General features: G+C 31.1%; 1 protein-coding gene across 3 annotated transcripts in view; it reads left to right on the top strand.

Moving 5' to 3' along the window:
• LOC107064324 (daughterless) overlaps nt 1-16810 on the top strand; it is a 150753-nt gene that overhangs the window by 92798 nt on the left and 41145 nt on the right. The gene's annotated exons all lie outside the window — the stretch shown is intronic.

The raw sequence follows: 16810 nt of genomic DNA, 5'->3' as shown, positions 1-16810 counted from the left end.
CCTATTATAGATGAACAACACACATATACGTTCATTATGAATCATCCGAAATAATTATATACCTCATATATTCGTATGGATTTTCATAAATTTTTAGCTTGCAATTTTGTGAAAAGAACAATATTAAATATTTTCGATATATATGCCAATTATTATGACAATTGACTAATTTCACTTATTGATACTGTTTAATTTTATTATATAATTAATTTTATGTTATAATTATTAATATTATAATATAAATATTGTAACCAATTTTTACAATTTTATCACTTATGTTAGCACACTATTATAATTATCGGCACATATAACGACCATAAATTACATTGGTGACATTTACCAATAATGTTGAAAATGCATGTAATTAATTTGTCATAGTGTGCAATATATCAGAACAGCAAATAGACAATTTCCAATAATTATTGCTGCAACGATTCATCTCTGCAGACGTTCGATTTAAAATTATTCTATCCGCAAAAGAGGTGACCGTTTTAAGAGATCTTCAGAAAAATTATCACAAAGTAAAAATTAACACGTTAGTGTTTGCTTCAATACATATTTATACTTATTTGGATAAACCATAAACGTACTAGCAATCTTTGACATGGGATGTGAACAACACGATCTCGCTACATGGCACTCAAATAGTGAGGGGTGATTTACACGAGGAAGACATACACGTATTTAGATACGTGTAGTAAGCTGCTTTCACACAAAGAACACGCGTATAATATACACGTTTAAGAATGTAATTATAATAGAAATGAGTGACTTGTTTGATACTAAAAATTATATATAATACTTTTCAAATAATTTAAAATCTTCAAGAGAAATCACAGAAAATATTATTTTTAAATTGTATTTTAGTAGTTGAAAAGGAAAAGAAATAGTTTTTATTACAATTTTTTAGTACAAGAAATATATTTTTTTTAAATTAGTGCAGCAACATTCCGTCCCGAAACAAATAAGTGTACATTAATCTTCTATTTGTTGTGTTTAATATATCACTTCATTTTGCTTATTTTCTTTTTTTAATACTACGCATAGAAACTGCAAGACATTCAGGTTATACGAGATCTATCTTTGTATTGAATTGATTTTTCCTGAATGTTATGTGAAATACACAACGCGTAAAATGTTCGTAAAACGTTCATCCAGTTAAGATCTATACTTCGGTGTAGAAAACGTGATGTGTAAAACATTCGTGTAAATTTAACCTTATCGTATTTATCAATATATTATTTCTTCGTTTCTTAGGTACTTACTTAAACGTTTCGTAAATTGATCACGCCACGATATAGCGCGTTCGCATGGTAAAAAGAAGGGGAAAGGGATGGGGTGGGAAGGAGAAAGCTCCATTTAATTTTCCTTCCGTAACCGCAAATACGTTTTCCTTGTAATTATATCAACTAGCGTAAACTCTCTATTTTATATGATTCTCTGGCATCGTCATTGCAAGTATAGACATAGGTATCTATTTTACCGACTGACCGATCGAACAAGACGAGTTATTAAATGTTTAATGCGTCCAAGTTGGTACTGCCTTATTCTCTACCCTCTTATTACCTTTTCCCTACCGTCTCTCCACCTCCAATAATACAGAGCTTTTCTTTATTTTCCCCTTCTCTATTTTTCTCTTTTTTCTTTTTTTCTCTTTCTCTTTCTTTCTTTCCCTCTTTTTCTTTCTCACTGCTCGAGCAATGATTCCATCCCTCGAAGAGAAGCGTTGGAGGGTCGTTCAATGAACGAGAGAAGAAACGAACCAGGGTGAGTGAACAAAGAGGGAGCGAGAAGGAGAAAGAGGAAGGGTCCCAGTTCTGTGTTGTCTGTCGCAATAAATTTATGAATTGTTCCCAATTATACGGAAGCTCGTGGCCAATTCAGTTAACGCCCATCTTCCCTAACGGAAATTCGATCGACCGACCTTCTCCTTAGAACGTAATTGTCCTTCCGAACACGCATCATGTGATTTCTTTTTCCTTTTTTTTCTTCTTCTTTTTCTTCTTCTTCTTTAGGGTATAAAACGAGAGTGCGAAACAATTTACCTCTTAAATAAAGCTTCGATTATGAAATAATTTCCCCCTTCCCTTTTATTGTCGATAATAAGCAACCCAATTAAATTTGATTTAACCCTGACCATCTCAATAAAATAAATAATAAAAGTAGTACATCTGTGTTTCTTATCAAGAATAACACGAGGATATTCGACTAAACATAGGAAACTTCTCTAAATGATTTGCGTACGTACCGTTTAATCATCCTACGCGACGTAAAACAAAATTAACCGAGCGTGAGAATGAATCCATCTTTCTCGTGTATGATCGTTAATTAGAAGCCACCGGAAAAAGGACATTTGTTTTCTAAACAGGATGATTCTTCGCGTTATTATGCTTTCAAATGAACATTTTGATTAATTAGTCGGTATTTAACCTTTTGACTTTTTGTTCCTTCTTTCGAAGAATTTAGCATTGATTTTTTTTTTACTTTGTATGCAAAACGCACGTGTTGCTCATACACTAAATATAATGTTTACTTAAGGACATGTATATCTCTGTATCATGTGTATAGATATACGTATGTAGAGTTCAAATCGCGTGACCATGTAACCAAATGGAAAAAGGGAGAAAGGAAAAGAGAAAGAGAAACAGAGAGAAAAGTAGGGGAATTGGTGAGGAGGGGAGAGACAGAAGATAGTTGAGGAGTTGCGATGATCGTGCGTTCTCGTTAAAACACTTGACGCCTTGGGTGTCGAGTGACCCGCTGTCAAGGATCATTTGCACCTTCTGTCATCTACCGTGGAAGCTGAAATGTCTTATCGTTGAAATAGTAGCTTAGGTGATAAATCAATGGTACTCGTCGAACACGTAAAATCAATTGAACTACGACAAGCAAATAAGAACAAAACGATTAATTGTTTCAAAAGATTTAATTAACGCGTTACGTGTCAGATTGATTTTTTGTGACTTTTTGTTCAAGCTACATGGATCGTATACGATTTACATGTAAATAGTTAACATTTAAAGTATCGTTTCACAAGTGACAAGTTCAGAATCAAGTGTATGCGTCTTAAATGTTGAAAGAATCGTTTATGTATGTAGGTGTGTAATTGCAAAAGTAAATTAATAAATAAATATTAACTTTATTATTATTTATTGACATTGTATGTCAACTTCGTTAAATGATATTTAGCAATATAAATATTCCGTTTTGTTTCTAAACTTGTATAATTGTTTAATTGAAACTAAGATTGAGATTTTGCCGTACCATTTAATTCGGAAGATTTCGGGCCAAAATGACATGCAGAAATCCTCGAGAAAGGAGCCAAAGTTAAAAAGTTTTGTCGGAACTAAAAATAAATGATATCTTGTGACTTTTCGTAAAGTAGCTATAAACTTATTTATTTCATGCGATTTTTCTTTTCTGAAATTCAAATGAATTTGAAACAAAAAATGTGTAAAAAGTACATTGCACTCTGAACTCATTTTTTTACAAATCAAGTATTTCAACATGTTAATATAAATATTGTACGCGTTAAAGATATTTAATACAACAAATAAATATTCAACTTACATAGAAATATTTCGAATATAATATAATTAATGTCTCATATTTAATTCCAATAAATATACAAAATAAGCATAAGCTTAAATAATATTTGAAAATCTTATAAGTCAGAAATCCTTTATTTCTGTACTCATGTTGATATAATCTATTTTATTTTCATTTTACATACAAGGAATCCATTTTAGAAGTTTTGTTAAGAATTTCTGTTACATTCTTTGTGTTTAAATCTATCGAATATTTTCATCTCATTAATCTCATTTCAAATATGTATAATAATAATTCACATTTTTATTTGACTCTGTATAATCCATTTTGTTTTTGTTTATGCTTATACTAATATTATAGTTATACTATATGCAATAGGTATATTAAAATAAAAAAAAATAAAACATAAAAACTTTGGATATAAAATAAAAATTAAATTACTGGCAATAAAATTAAATAAAACTTACAAAATACAAATGTATAAGAGTGTTTTATTGTTAGAATTATACGACATCGTAAAGAGTTAAATAAATCGTAAAAATAATATAAGAAAATTTATCAATGATCAAGCGAACACTTTGATATAAAATTAATGACCAAAAAAAAAATAAGATAAATAAACATTCTAGGAAGAATCAGAAATTTGCAACGAATATTTCGATTCGTATAATCGAGGAGAACAAAAGATACAAAAGAGACGATAAGCTTCACGATGACGTCAATTTTCTCAGGAGAGGACCGTATACACCACTAGTTGGACGGATGATTCGTAGAAAAATTCCGCTTAGCGAGCATTTTGCTCATCGCGAAGATGAGAACTGCGAACTCTTTCTCTTTTTCTCTTTTTGTTTTCTGGTTTTTTTTGTTTACTTTTTATTTTTTCTTATTTCATTTCTGAAATTCCTTCCTCTCGCATGTATCTTTAATTTTTTCTCGCGAATACTATAGACCAGAGGAAAGAAATAATTGGATCGATAGATTCGCGAGAATCATTATCCGAGAACGGGGAATAACGATTCCGAGGGACGACGAAAGCAGCCACCAAAATGTCGTGTAACGTCAACCGGCGGTAATTTAACGGCCGCTCCATAAACAATCGTAGCCGAGGCCATAATTATTATTGTGCTGCGGCGGTGGCGGCAGCCAAGTGAAAGAGTGAGAGAGAGATTGTGTGTATGAGTGTGCGTGTTTGTGTGTGTGTGTGCTCGTGCGCGCGCGGGTTCGGGTACGACAGTTAAATCGCCATCGTTAAATGTCCAGCTTTACGAGTGTAGTTGGATCGACGGTTCTGTCCGTTATCGCACTAGCTATTCCATCCCTTCCACATCCTCCCCCTTTTACGGGTCCTGCTTCAGCACCACCACTATTACTACTGCTATTACCATTACCACCACAACTTTCTTTTCCTTACAATTAGTTTATTCACTTATATGTTAGAGAATTTCAGTTTATTCGATTGACAAGAAAAATGAGTTTCAATGATACAATAGATTTTTTTTTATGGTGTTATCAACATATTTTTCACATAGTTTTGTATGAATTTAAAATGTATCACGTTTTACATATATTTTCTTTATGTTACACGATTTAAAAAACAAATTATTATTTTTTTTTAATATTTTTATTTCTTCAAGATGAGTTTCTCCAAATTATTCGTAACAACATAGTACTCACAAATTCCAAATAAATAAGTTTATGAAACAAAAGAATCCGATAAGGATAAAGACAGTGATGTAATGTTCAATTAATGGAAATTTAATTTTTAAATGCGAATTATTTACGCAATTTATTTATTTATTTATTTTATTTATTTTATATTTTACATTATATGAAAACAGTATTAACAACATTTTTGGTTAGAAAAACCTGATCTATTGTATTTTTGTAAAATTATGTTTCTTGTGTATATATATATACTTATCTGTTGAAAAAAAGATACCTTTGTGAAATCGATTGTATAACTACTACAATAAAGTATTCATACTACAATTCATTTAAAATGTCTCCGAATAACTCAATTAACCCGTCGCTTAGCTAATTCATTTGCAATCGGTATGTCGCTTTTAAATCGCGCGACATAATTTTATATTCTCGCTGTAGCGCAATATCGATAATATCTAATTGAAATTTATTCCTTTTTGTTTACAGGTAAGTTCGAGAGATGAAGAGAAAAAAAAAGAAATAGATAGAAAATTTACTCGGTAAGAATTACATTACATAAGCATATATACACGTGGTGGTGCTGCTGCAGAGAACAAGAGAGAGAGAACGAAACCGGATTTCGCGGGGAAATTTAAATTCGTTCTCTTCTTTAACGTGAGCGTGTAACACGTGGGTAGTTGTTGTAATAATCATAAGCAGCAACAGTAACAGCAGCAGCAGGTAGGCATGCTTAATTCATTCAACTTTCTAAACACACCGCGCCTACTTATTTATCTATCTCCTGGCTAGCTAGCTAACTAAGCTAGCTGGTTGGTTCGTTCGTTGTTTGTTTGGTTTTTTCGTTGGTTATTTGGTTGGATAGTTGGATGGTCGGATAGTTGTTTGACTGACTGGGCTCGCGTTTAAAGCTGTGAAAACGTATTCCCTTAGCGAATCGCGACGAGTCACGGATATTTGTCGTTTCTACTTTGCTGTTATTTATTTAACCCAGCTCGTGATATACGACTATTTCTCTTTCTCTCTCTCTCTCTCTCTCTCTCTCTTTCTCTCTCTTTCCCTCTCGCTGATATTCATTTATCTCCAAGCGCGAAAGGACCCGTAGGCGCGCGCGACTATTCCTTTTCCTCTTTTTTTTTGCCTTTTTTTTAAACGATAGCTCGTTCTCGAGTTGTGAAAGAAACATATTTTGCATTTAGATAATGTATATATGCATATGTATATATCTAGCAACAATTCATAATAATTAGCATCGACTTCAATTAATTCTAACGTCGGCGATGGTAATTGTTATTTTTTTATTAAAGATGGATACAGACAATCTCGTATAAAAATAATTTTAAATGAAGTTATAATTGTGTGTCTTATGAATGAGAGTATTTATAGTATCTTGGATAAGTTGCGAGTAAAGAAAAATATCATTCGATTCAATCGTCGATCTTTTATCAATAAATTCAACAATTTCATAAATCTTATAATTTTTATTTAATTTTTTTTTTGCCCCCATCGAAATAATTTATGTTCTTTTAAAAATTTGGTCGCTGAACGTGTGTGTAATGTTTTATTTTTTGGTACTTTTTTTTTTGGTTATTTTTAAAATATAGTAAATAAAAAAAGAAATATAGCAATCACCACGTAGCACTCTTCAAAAGAACGTATACCTTATACGCCATTCTTATTGACATGACTACCCATGGATCGTACTTCTCGTCGTGAAAACACGTGCGCAATGCACACGTTGCCAAAGGCGACAGACAGTCTCGCCAATTTCATTCTCGGCCACGAGCTCGCGTTCCTTTGCTCTACTTACAATTAGAGAAACTTCTAATTTTCTAATTACTATTCTCCATTAAATTTTTCTTTTTTTTTTAATATTTAAGTATGTTTTTCTTTTTTCTTTTTTCTTTAAATATAAAAAAATGTTATATATTTATTTAACCAATTATATTTTATTCTATGAAAAAAAAAATAAAGACAAGGACAATAGTAAACGCAATCAGATAAATATTATATTCTTACACGATAAATTAATAATAAATTATAAATAATTTTGATGTAGGGTGTCTCAATTTAAAAAATATGATTAAATTATTTTCTATATATATATATTTTATTACTGATTTTGTAAACAAATGTTTCAAATAAAAGTTTCTTAAACTTTGAGGGGAAAATGTAATATGAGTTCATATATTTCATAAAGGATGCTATTGTCAAGATACAGAAGTCATAACAATTTGTTTTCAATGGAAATCGATATTTTAAGTCTCCCGTATTTTGACAAAATAGTGCCCTCTATGAAATAGCTGCAATACATATTACATTTCTCTCTCAAAATCTATAAACTTTGGTTTTGAAACGTTTGCTTATAAAACAAATAAGATCGGAGATATTTTGCCTTATTGTTTAAAATGAGACATCCTGTATATGGTGGATAAAACGATGAAGAGCAATTTAACATCGAAAATGTTCATTTCATATCGAATGTTAATTAAATGTAGATAAACTGTCAATGATCGTTTTTATTCAATGTAATAACTTTACATTTGCATCGAATATTCCAATATTTGATAAAAGAGATAAGATATGCAGTATCGAATTATAATTTTCAATCGTAACGATACAGAAAAAAAAAGACCTTTATCTACTGCATTCATTATACACTGTATATCAGGGGGTTGGTAACTTCTTTTATAATAAGAATATATATATATACAAAATACTTTTTGTATATTTTCAAATGCTTTTTCCCTCAATATCTAAATAACTTTCGTTTTTATTTTTCGAAATTAAAATTATTAAAAAAACAAGGGATATTAACTGTGTCAAATTTAAACATGAAGATACTAATAATTATTTTACTATTGAATATATTTGTAATCATTATTAAATTTGTAATATCATTATATTTATACATCTAACGTCGAAACAAATTAGAGAAGATGAAAATTACAATCTCTTCCTACATATAATATAATCGTGATGCAGAAGCTACAAAGGAATCAAAAAACAAGAATAGAAAATGTTGAGGTTGTTCGAACAACAATATTCCGTTCATTCTATCTTGTCGAACAATCCTGCCCATCATCCACCTTTTTCTCTATTTTTTTTCACACTAACATCTACTACTAATCCCTATTTCTATCTTTTTCTCTTTTTCTTTCTTTCTTTTCCCACCACTCTTTCTATTGCAAATAGTATTACGTTGCAGGTAGCGGCAGGCAGTCTGGTTAGTTTGCTCTTCGATGGTCAACGTATTTACTTCTTCCATCTCTTCTTTATTCTTTCCTTTCCCCCTCCCCCTCTTTCCCTTGCTGCTTCCGTTTTTCTTTTTCCTTCTCCTACTACTTCTCTTTTCTTCCTCTTCATCTCTATCTATCTTTCTTCCTTTCATCTTGTCTGTCTTTCTCTCTCGTAGTAACTTCATACTCCGCGCACACATTTCTCAGTGAGTAACGTCCGGTACGCTACGTGTATACCTGGCAGCACGTTAAGAGTACCGACCACCACCACCACCACCACCACCACCACTACCTCTCTTCTCTTCTCTTCTTCCACATTTCTACATCCTCCTTCCTCCATCTTTGTCCCTGACTAGGCAGTCCTTTAAAACCGGTACAGTGCCGGTAGAAAACTAACACGCTGACGTGTTATATTATTTTCTCTTTATTATTTCTTTTTCCAATTTTGTTTTCTCTTTTTATCTCCTGTTCTTTTTTTACTTTTTATGTAAAAGTTATTTAGGTTTTGTATTCCGTAGAAAAAAAAAATTGTTCTTGAAAATAGTTCATTCATCGTAGGATTAATAATAATAATAATAAAAAAAGGATTATACCTAGCTCGAAATGATTTTACTTGAAATTTGCATTAGATTTTCAATTATGTAATATAAAAAAAGACAACGTGATTATTAAAACGCAGACAAATGTTTCGATTTATTAACAATTGATTTATAATCTCGAATGATCGATTTTTCATTTTCAATTAAAATTTTACTTGTCCTATGTCCTTTTTTTCATATAATTTTATGAGTACCAACATTATTAATATTATCTTCAAATGAACTTATTTATTATTCAAACTATTACCAAATTTACTGTTATCTGCATTCAATTATAGAAAATATGTTATTTCTTGTTTAAAAGCAGGATCATTTAACCGGTTTATGTAAATTTATATAAACTGTCGTTAAATGAGCTATTTATTTGTAAAATCCATTAAATTCTATAGAATAAAAAAATTAGATAAAAATAAGTAATATTATTATACATAATCATATGTTAAATTATTAAACAAATGTTCACAATTTGTACTTATTTTTATTATGTTGTTAAATTATTAAACTAATGTTTACAATATGTTCTTATTTTGCTTATTATGGAAATTTATTTTAAATTTAAAAAATGAAATATCAATTAAGTATTTTAAGTAATAAAATTATAAGGAAACTTGTAAAATGAAATTAATCGATTTGATTTTGAACAACACAAATTTGGAACAAATCTAATTGTAAAGACCAGAAGGATTTAAATATATTATAAAAAGCAATATTTTCTGTCGATTTTTAATATAAATATAAAAAACAAAAAAATTCGTTATATTCTTTAGAAATAAAAGCATATTTCTTTATCTCTCGATATATATGTATTATATATGTATATAAAAATAACATATATATTTATTTTCTTTCTCTCTCTTTATATATTTATATCTCTTTCTCTTTCTACCTTTCTCGTTTTACAAAGTCGCAAACATAGATATGGATCGACATCGGAACACGAAGGACGAGAGAAACGAGCCGAACTGGTCGCACATGAATGGGACCATAATCATGCGACGAGTCGCATACGCTTAGACGGTCCCTGAACTCTCTTCCTCTTTTCTCTTTCTCTCTTTATTTCTCTCCCCTCTCTGAACCATAGACTGTCTGTTCATCTCTTTCTTTTTGTCTCTCTGTCGATTTCATCGCTCGCCAACAGCGAATCACCGGCAAACACATGAGTTTTCTCTACTGATGCATTTCACATGCCGTTTCATTTCGATCCATATAGTTGGACATTAGTTTCTCCTTTTTTTTTCTCTTTCTTTCTGATATTTATTTTCTTTTTTCCTTTTTCTCTTTTTCTTTTTCTTTTTCTTTTCAACGATAATTTCTCTTATCGAAGTACCCCGAGATTAACCCTTATCTCATCGCTGTTTTCTATCTTTTTTTTTTCTTTTCTCTTTTTCTCTTTTTTTTCTGTCTTTGTGTTTGGTGCTCTTTCTTCCTTTCTCTATTTATTATCATTGTCTCGTTCTTTTTTATTTCATGCTATTTCAATTTTTATTTTTATTTTTATTACACTTGAATCTTCAACAACTCTCGAGATTGTTGTACTTTGTCCAGAAAAACTAATTGAAGATACTGGGAGTGTATCGGAATATAGGATCAGAGGTAATAAAAAAACGATATTTCGTAAGTAACATACATAATGTGAAACCCTGACTATTACAACAGGCACATGTTTATTTTGTTCGCACGGATCGTTTTCACTTCTCTCTCTCTCTCTTAATTTCTGCACGAATAACATCCTAGTTGTTGTCATAATATATTTTCGAAAAGGGTATCAACCTATCGTTGGTTATACGACATGAATTATTATCACACCTAAGTGAAGAAATCAGTTCTATACGAATAGTGGAAGATTTCTTTCACATTCTTATCTCCTAGCAAGAATTTGATAGATTTTTCTATAGATCTATACTGTCGAAATAACATTTAATGTATTACATCACTTGGCATTGCATTAGATACGTAGTATCTATAATATATATATATTTATATATCTCTTCTTTTTACCTTACGTGATGCTCCAGTTAAATACACTTATTCTTATAACTTTCAAATAAAATTTAACGAATTCTTCTTGACGATAAAAAAAAATGTGCGTTTCTATAATAATATTATAAAATTTATTTTTCAAACGAAATACAATATTTCTATCATAAACCATCTAAATGAACGTCTATTTTAATTAATGCCGTTTATGTTGGAAAAGATAATTCTGAATATAATGCAACTCGGAAAACAATTTTTCTTTCTTCTTGTTTTGTTGATAATTTATTAAATTTATATGATAGAAAAAAGAAAAATGTGTGTATTGTTCTTACCAAGTTTAATATATCGTGACACTAATGTACTCACTCGTATCCTAATCTTTATCTATGTATGTATGCCAGTCTCTAATGCGGGAAAGAATTTTATCCCGATGCAACTTTTTTTTGGGCAGTTCTTCTCGGAAAAAAGCGAAAACTCGTTAGTTCGGCTCTGGCGTAGTAGTACACTAGCCCCATGATCCGTGGACTCTATTCGCGAATGCGATCTTTCCTACCTGTTGCATGCCGAGAAGGCCAGTTTTTTCTCAGATTTAGCAACGTCGAAAGGCGGTTTCCACTTTACTCTAACATTCCGTAAGAGAGGATCTCGAAGTTTTTCATGCAACATTTTCATACAAGACAAGAGAAAAACACACGTTAACGAAGTTCATGTCTTCTTAATATTTCTAAACACATTAATTTAATAATACGATCGTTAAATCCAACATTATTTCCCAAAGAACACACATACTAACGTAATATGTAAATCTCGTTATAATTTACGATTAATATTTTATGACATTTTTAATAATAATGACAATAATAATAATGGTAATAATAATAATAATAATGTTCATATATGTTCTAATCTTATCTATATGTAAATAATATTTACCCTAGTACAAATTATTTATCTTTATTCATGCACTGATTTATTGCTTGCCTTTTAGCATTTGTAAAAAGAGAACAGTGTTTTCTAAACAAAAGAAAATTAAATCTATATCTTTCCCTTTGCTTCAACATTAAATAATTATATCCTAGTTCATAGATTTGCAGATCTAGAATTAACTTTTATTCTATAATATTTCTCATCTCTTTTTTTATATGTAACATTTTTTGTAACTTTGAACTTTATATATAAGAAATGAAATAAACAACATATTTTGTTTATTTATCTTTTTTCTGAAATGTTATACTCTGTTATAAATTCTGTTATATATTTCTTTCTCTTTCTTTTCTCCGTTCGTTACAAAGAAAATTCGTTGGAAGAGAAGAATCGGTTTCTTCTACGGACAAAGGAGAATGTTGGATACTGCGGCACGGCGTCAGCAACCACGATGGTGATGGTGGTGGTGGCGGGTGGGGATAGGGGTGGCAATGGCAGCAGTGGCACGGGCGCCTTCTAATCCGTACAAAGCGGCTCGCGCGTCGCCACCAAGTCGAAGTTTACTTTTCGTGCTCAAACATAACTCCTCGGCTTTGAAAAGTAGAGAAGGAGCGGGGGAATGCGGAGGGCCTAAAACACACATAATCCACCGTTTTCCGGCATAACTCGTAATTCTCTTCTCTCTTTCTCTCTTTCTCTCTCTCTCTCTCTCTCTTGTATTTCCCACTGTTTCTTCCCTCTTCATTTCCCTCTTCATTTCCCTCTTTTCTCTCTCTCTCTCTCTCCCTCCTCTCCTTCTTCCACCCCTCTCTGTTTCCGTCTTTTTCTTTTACTCTCGTTTATATACAAACTCGTCGAACTATTTCTGTATTCCTCTAGTAATGTAATGGAGGAAGCGTCTAACTTCTCGGACACTCAAGGATGCAATTTCGAAAAGCTACGAAGATCGATCAATCTCACGATGCTCTATGAAAACACGAAATATATAATTATTTTCTTTTTTTTTTCTTCTCTTGGTTGGAAGGAAAGATTATTAGAAACTTAATGTTTTATTTTCTCTTGCAAGGGCAACACCAGGATTTATAGTCTCTGATTTTTTGTTGTAAATTTTACGCAGTGGTAAAACTCTTTTAGGGCATTATATTAAACCCTATGAGAGATCTAATACTCTAACCATTTTCAAGATGTCAGAGGAAAAAATTCTAAAAACATCTAATCTATCTAAAAACATTCTTTTATATCTACTTTTTAGTTTTAATTTTATTTTATATTTTATATTATTATTCTTTTTTCTAGAATTTCTTTTTATTCAATTAAACTGTAAAGCATTCTTTTTTTTTCGTTTTTTGTAGAGAAAAAATATTCTTTTATGAGGAATATAATGAAAAAAAAAATTTATATATATTCGAATATAATATGATAAGAAGGGGAATATTTTTTGTTATCATTCATAACTCTAAATCAAGAGGTACTTATATAGAACATATGTTCATATGACTTTTGAAAAATTTATATTAACGTATAGATTTACCTCCTGAAGTGTTGGCATATATTGATGGGTTACCATGTGCATGTGTGTGTGTACATATATATAATAAAAGTAGAACAATTCATTCTTTAGGGATTTTTCCTCGTTAATTTTTCTTTCGTATCGAAGACTCCGCAAAAAAAAAGGAAAAAAGAGAAATAAACCATAAAGACAATTAAGTCTACTCTGAGGTATTTGACCTCGGTGTGTGAATAAGGAATAGCAGCCGATTAAAATATCGCAAACGATCCAAGATTAATGGGTTTTCTCTGTAGGAGAGGGTAGAGATAGTCGTTGTAAACAACGCTTGCTGCCCCCTTTGAATCAATATACGTCTTTTCCATTTCGTAAAAAGAACTAGCAAGCTATAACGTTGTTCTTCTAGCGCGCGGTATTATTCATTTTCCCTTGTATTGTGGGTCAAAGAATCCGATATCTTTCTCTCTGTCTCTCATTTTTTGTTCTCCTTTTTCCTCTCGCATGGTAACCGGATAAGAATAAGAGAGAAAAAGAAGGGGAGGTGGAGGGTAGATATGACAGTAAAAAAAATCTCAACCGACAGGACTAATATATGGGCACGTCTTTTACGATTTACGTTTTCTCATCCATGTTTCGAAGGACGAAACGAATGATAGCGCTTTACACCTTCATTATCTTTACCCTTCGATAACATGCGATTCCCCTAGCACGCTTACCGAATATTACATTGGAATAATTTCTTTTATCTCTCTCTCTCTTTCTCTCTCTCTCTCTCTCTCTTTCTTTTTCTTTTTATATCTCAACGACCGCTTTAATCCTTGAAGTTTTCCCGATAACGTACAATTTATCGTGCAGTTATTTTTTATATTTATGTATTTATTTATTTGTTTTATATGTATTATTTTTATATTTTTATATCCCCATCTCATATTTGTTGTTATTCATCATTTTAATCACGATTTTCTGTTTCATTTATATAATAATACTTTTCATAGTATTGATCCTCCAATTGTTTTCTTATTGAGACGATATGATATTTTATTCGTTATTTTCTGCGAAATATGCGATCGAGCTTAAGTACGTTTAAAATAAAATATGTTCCGTTTTTCGAATATTAAAAGAAACTAATAATTCGTATTATATCGAATATATTACGACTGTTAACGTTTAATTGAGTATATAAAATACCTCGAGCATCGCATATTTTATATGGAATTATTTTTTTTCTTTCTTCTTTTTATTTGCTGAAAATAAATCGATTTTAAAAGTATTTACGATATTCTTATGATTATAGTCGAAATAAAATACACATTTAAGTGTAATCCATCGTATAAAATCTAAAATTTTTAAATCAAATCGAAATATTATCAAAAAAAAACATGTGAAAATTCAAAATGGAAGATTTATTATTGTATTTCATATCATATCTTTCGTAAAAAAAAAAAATATTCATTTGAAACATTAAAAATCGTTCGCGAAAGTTCGATTCTCATATAAATCCTGTAATATTGTATTCGATACGATACCACATCGAAAGTAGTAAGTATGATGATACATATACTTATAGTATACATGTATAAGAGGAACGTTCGGAGAAGCGAGAAAAGAAGCACATCCAAATATACATACTTGCAAGTAAAGGACAGAAAGTGTTTTCCATGGCGAGTAAGCAGGTTACATACTCACGAGTAGCCTCGTATATGCTATCTCAGCGCTGAGCATGAACCATAAGAAATACAAGTGTTTTGTGTGTGTGTGTGTGTATTTGTGTATAATAGAAAGAGAGAGAAAGAGAAAGAGAGAGCATTCGCCTAGAGTCGCGGATCTGGTGGGGAGTCACGCTGGACCTCAGCCTCTGTTCGTGCGGTGTGTAGTCTATGAGTCAAGTTAACAAAACCAGTCGTCTCTCTACTGGCTGCCTGAACTGGTTGCTCGCCAGTTGCCTTCTAATCCCCTACCGATTGTTTCGTGGTTTTCTATGTAAATGTGTTTTATTCTTTTCTATTAAATGTATACGTGCATACGAAGGAATCGTGCCAACGTTCATACGTACGTGCATACGTCGTGTATGTTACACTAGTGTATGTGTGTATGCTTGTGCGTATGTTAATGTGTATATATGTATGTGCACGAGTAAAATTTCGATCGTAAATACGTGCTTCGTTCTTAGCCATTGGAGATTCTTTCGTTAAGGTTCTTCCGGGTTCGATCTTCGTGAGAATCGTGGCGTTTCTAAAAGTGTCCTTACCGATGAGTACGATCGAACTACGATATAATAATACGAACGCTGGTTAAACTGTAGTAGGCGTCACAATAGAAACTTTTCGTTTTGGCTTCTCTATTGGGTAGGCTTATTATTGGCATGAGTCCTCTCCTTTATTCCTAAAGTAGGCGAGATTTCCAGCTGTGAAAGTTTCTTGATCGAACGATCAACGTTTTTAAATATCTCACTGACGATTTAATGATAATTGAAAGATGCATCTTTTGTTTTTTTTTAATTTGTAGTCACTAAAAAACTTCTTATTCGAGCATAACGCAATATTTCTTTTTTTTAGTAAGATCGATAACAAGTAAATCATATGAGTTATTTTCATTGATTCTTTAATTGACAACGTTTAAATTTACAGTTATCTTCAAACGACAAAAACATTTCTTGAATTGTTCATTTTAAAAAAGTCATTATAACAACGATACAATTGTTCATGAATTCTGAAGTGTCACCTTCAAAATAAATATAAACATTCTCCGTATATTTGGCTCGTGAATTTTTGGAAAGATCTCAAATCGATTGGTCACGCGTGTATACGATAAACGTCGACACGACGATAAATTCATGACGAGCGGATGTTTTTAAAAGGGCCAAGCAACAATACTAGATTCGAACCGTGTCAAGGCAAGAAGCTCGGTAAAGTAAATGTGATCGGTCAATTGTTCAAAAGTCTACCATCATTTTTGACTATTATTTTATAAATAAAATGTAATGGCCGCATAAAGTTATCCTTATGTTTTCACAAAAATCTGTAAACGTTTTCTCTCATATATATATTTTACTTGTTTTTTTTTTTTTTATTAATTATCATAACATTAACACTTTTATCTAATAATTTAATAGCATATAGTGAACATATAGTGAAATTACAAAAATCGAAATATTATTTTCTTATAACTAATGAATCTCAGTGAAACATAAATCGTTACGTAATTATTACTATAACATTTTACATAAGTTCATAAATATGATATAGCCACGTATATATTTATGTCATTTTCTTAAAGTAAAAATGTGGTAAAGATTAGGTACTGCTAGAAATCCCAACTAGACTGTGCTTCTAAGTGTCATTCGATCGATATATATA

Source organism: Polistes dominula, unplaced genomic scaffold, assembly GCF_049000335.1.
Source record: "Polistes dominula isolate Pdom_NZ unplaced genomic scaffold, Pdom_raw_medaka contig_77, whole genome shotgun sequence".
Lineage (NCBI taxonomy): Eukaryota > Metazoa > Arthropoda > Insecta > Hymenoptera > Vespidae > Polistes > Polistes dominula.
Note: the sequence above shows the minus strand (reverse complement) of the source record. Positions and strands in the feature narration are given on the sequence as shown.